The sequence below is a fragment of the Pristiophorus japonicus genome, chromosome 9 (genome assembly GCF_044704955.1).
Source record: "Pristiophorus japonicus isolate sPriJap1 chromosome 9, sPriJap1.hap1, whole genome shotgun sequence".
NCBI lineage: Eukaryota > Metazoa > Chordata > Chondrichthyes > Pristiophoridae > Pristiophorus > Pristiophorus japonicus.
This window is the reverse complement of record NC_091985.1, coordinates 59,416,413-59,420,764: the sequence shown is the minus strand read 5'-3', so window position 1 is coordinate 59,420,764 and position 4,352 is coordinate 59,416,413. Positions and strand designations below refer to the sequence as shown.

General features: G+C 50.8%; 1 pseudogene; it reads right to left on the bottom strand.

Moving 5' to 3' along the window:
* Positions 1-3,781: 3,781 nt before the first annotated feature.
* Positions 3,782-4,019, bottom strand: LOC139274312 (U2 spliceosomal RNA; annotated as a pseudogene).
* Between the last annotated feature and the right edge of the window lie 333 nt (positions 4,020-4,352).

Below are 4,352 nucleotides of genomic sequence, written 5' to 3'. Positions count from 1 at the left end.
TGGTAGTTTTACACCAAAATGACCATTTTCGCTGCGCTACCCTTTTTAGGCCTAACTTTCGGCCTTTACGTCGCAGTGATAAAGTCAGAGTTGTACGAGGATTTGTGGCACAAACCGCGAGTTTGGGCAACTTTAGTCTGAGGCCTTGTGAGGGGAGAAAAACAAACAAAAAATAGCAAAAAATCTTCAAAAAACGTTCAAAAAACCCTTACCTAGTAAATCGCCGAAAAATAATTAAAAAATGAAAACTTTAACTTATCTTCATACTTACCGCTGCTGTCGGTATTCTGGGCATGGCGTAAGGGTCGGGAGAGTGCCGAAAGTACGACGGTAACGCAATCCGCAGCGTTGCACGGCGTTTCACATTGGCGCACCTCTCCCCGGCGGTATGTCGAAGTGACACCGCAAAAAGGTGTCTGAGTATCCTGCCGACCGGGTTTTCGCCACGCAGGGTCAAATCACGGCGAAAATCCAGTCGCAAAATCGGTGAAAATCTAGGCCAACGTTCGCATTTGCAGCCTCACTCACTCCAAGGGACTGCATGTGCTGTTAAGTTTCCTACTCCGTTGTCATTTATACACACGGAGGCTTCGAGGGTGGTGCGCGATGTCTTCAGCAGAGCGCCAGGTGAACAGGCTGGCCATTCGGCACATCTTGTGTCATTCACTGGAATCGTTGCACGATGACTCTCTGACGAGCAGCCTTTACAGCCGCAGCAGTGTCAGGCTGCCTCCTCCTTGGCTGAAACTCCTCATCTTCCTCCTCATCGTCGTCCTCCTGAGGTGAATCATCCATCCCTGGTGGTAACGGCTGGCCCCTCATAATGGCCATGTTGTGCAGCATGCAGCACAAAACAGTGAAGATGGACACTATCAGGGAGACGCTGCTTCAGAACCCCAGTAGTTATTATGGTCCTGGTTGCGGTATGGCTGGTGTTGTCGTGCTGCTCGGCAGGTGTGGTGGGATTGCGGAGGGGGGGTCATCAGCCAGGTGGCGAGACCATATCCTTTGTCGCCGATGAGCCAGCCACGCCCTTCATGCGATGGCCGGAACAGTCGTGGCGCACTGCTCTCCCGCAGGATGAAGGAATCGTGGCAGCTGCCAGGATCCCAGGCATTCACAGCGAGGATGATCTGCCTGTGATCACAGACCAGCTGAACATTGAGGGAGCGGTAGCCCTTTCAATTGCGAAATACCTCTCCATTGTGAGACGGGGCCCGCAATGCCACATGCGTACAATCATTGGCCCCCTGAACCCTGGGGAAGCCCGCGGTCCTGGCAAAGCCATGGAAACGCTGATCCTGGCTCTCCCTGGACATACTGAACTTTATGTAGTCCATGCGTTGGCTGTGGAGAGCGTCGGTCACCTGGCGAATGCAGCAATGTACGGCAAACTGTGAGATGTTGCATATATCGCCTGTAGGGGACTGGAAGGAGCCGGTAACATAGAAGTTGAGGGCAACTGTCACTTTCACTGGCACTGACAGCGAGGTCCTGGTGCTGATGGCAGCTTCGAGGTCTGTCTGCAGGCGGTGGCAGAGCTCGGTAACCATCCCCTAGCGGAACCGCAGCCTTCCTATGCACTGCTCCTCGGACATATCGAGGTAAGTGTAATGTGCACGGTAAACCCTGCGTCTGTACGGCCTCCTGCCCCGAGGTCTGGGGCCTCTCCTCTGGCGTGGACCCACACTGGCCTGAAGCCGTCTCTGTAGCCGACGCCTTTGAAGTCTTCACCGCAGGACGACGTGGTGGGCTATCATTGCCCCCAGAAGGTAGCTACGATATGCTAGTCACTAATGGATCAGACCTGAAAGCCACCAATGTTTGCGAAATGCTAGTTGTGAAGCTGAGTAGTCGCAGCCCACAAACACCTACACTCTGCGAGGGGAGAACGCAGCACTGACCGTGACCTTTGTGGCCCGGCTGCAACTCCCTTTAAATACCGCCCCAGAATCTTTACCTCGACTTGTGAACGCCAACTTTTTGTGGCGTGTTCCCTGCCAGCCAGTAAATGAGGTGGCAAAAGTGAATTTGGCGAGACCGGTGCCAAGGAGGCATTGCACGCGTACTGGCGACAGGATTTCCATGGCGTTAATCGGCGAGGTGGCAAATCTTTACGCCCTTGAAAGAGCAGAACCGAATTTCCCATCAGGCGGCACCCCCGCCGAATGCTGCTACCCAGCGTTTACGCCCCATTGCCGCCTCTCCCAGGTGGTATCAGCTGGCGGTTGCAACCGAATTTTGACTCTTAGTGGGAGAAATTTGGCATGATAGCGCCCCCAGTTAGCGCCTGGCGAGGTGAATCCCACGCACCATGACAAATTCGTTGCCGCTACGGCGCCTCGGACCCTTTCGCCATGCAGGTCGTGACATCAGCGAGCGTGCAATCTGCTAACTTCAGTGGTGTCCCCTGCATTACCGCCTCACGCCGACAGTGCCAGGGAGCGGAGGCAAGACCCAGCCGGCTGGTGACTGGCTGGGCACTACTTAAAGGGATGCATCCCAGCTGTCAGGGAACTTCTGTTCCAAATGTCAGTTATGAGTGGTACAGAGCACAGGCTATGTCTGCTGCAAAATGACGGCTGCTTAGTCACCAGAGTGTTGCGGGCCGTCAAAGGACATTGAATTTCATCCCACAGTGTATCGCTGTTCTGCATTCCCCAAATCATTGGAGGCGGGTGTGCAGACTCCAGTGACTCTCCCCTTTAATGGCTGGAAGGCACCTTTGCCAATGCTCACTCCCGATTACACAAACCTCATGTTCATTATCGCTTGGAGCCTAACGCTGCTCATCTACGCCATTAGCACATGATTTAGCGCTCTTTCAGCGCTGAGACTGAATTTAGCGGGCAGTGAGATTGATTAGCACCTAGCGCTAAACTTCCAACTACTTAAAGGTTAACACTCCAACTGGGGCGATACCAAATTTTTGGCCCATTTTATAATCTCCAGTCTTTCACTCTGATGACAGAAGCTATTTTGTAAAAAAATAACCTTAGAAATGATATTGTCATTGAGGATGTATATAAAGTGGGGCGGGGGAGAGAGCGAAGTTGATCTATGCCACCAGTGCGGAACGGGCTCATAGTGAATTGGCAGCTTGTTTAACACCGTGCCTAAAATCAGATAAATTATGCCAAAATTCCATCATGAAATTAGTCAGTGCAAATCATAATCAAAGAAAACGATGCATCTCTTCATAATATAACCGGAATTGCAAGATGCCCATTCTATCAAAAGAATGCAGAAGTCACCATCAGTGCACTCTACCTATGGAGGATGCTGACAAACAGGAACATGAACAGAAAAGGAAACACTTGCACAGAGCTCTTTATTGTAAGTGCAATTAGAACGTAATGCTACTTATTTGCAAAATCTCAGTGATAGCATCGCACTTAAACTTTGTTTGCTTTCTTAATGTTGAGAATACGCAATACTGACCTTTTATAAAAGCACAACGGAGGCGGTACATAACATCAGGGGTGAAAATGGTCTTCAGCAGTTGCCCAAAACGGGCTCATCGTGAATCGGCTGCCCGTCTTACACACGCGCTTCCTTTTCCTTTCCATTGACTCCATTGTGTTTTGAGATATTTTCTCCATGTATGAAATGGGAGTTGTCCCTCCTGGACAGGCTCACAGCCTCCTTATTTAAAAAAAAAAAATTTTTAAATTTATTTGTTGCCAATTTTTTCAATTCTTTGTCAAATCACAAATGCCAGAGGTCACCTTGCACACATCAAGGATCACTCTGCGCCAATGTTCTTAGCCAAAAGGCCTAGAGCCACTGCACCGTTCCTGGAAGTACTGCAATACCAGGTTCGTGCCATGGAGGTGGATGGGTCAGGCCCCCCACACACCTCCGTGGAGGTGGATGGGTCAAACCACCCCACCCACCTCCTATTTCCAAAAAGCATAGGAGAATCACCTTCCTGATCCAGGGAGAACCACGTTGGGGTCATGGTTACTCCCCTGTCAGGTCAGTTACGCATGATCTTAGCCAAAAGGCCGAGAAGGAGAGCCTCCTTATGCTTCAAGTTGGCCATCCTTTGCCACACCCACTTTGGCAGATGTAACTGGCTCTATCCAAAGCAGGCAGCCTCACCCCCCCTCTCTGAGTGTGTCTCCTGTCCAGTGTGCTCCTTGGGATCCAAGCAGCTAAATTAATGGAAAGGGGCAGGGAAAGCCAATTGATCCATTGAGTCTGACCCGTCATGTCATGTCATGCAATCTCTTGAAAGAGGCAAAAAAAAAGCCCAGAAAAAACGGTGGGAAATTCCTCTCCGAGCCGTGAAGCTGATCAAGGAAGTTCCAGAAGATCATGAGTGAACAGTGGGGCCCACTTGATGGAAC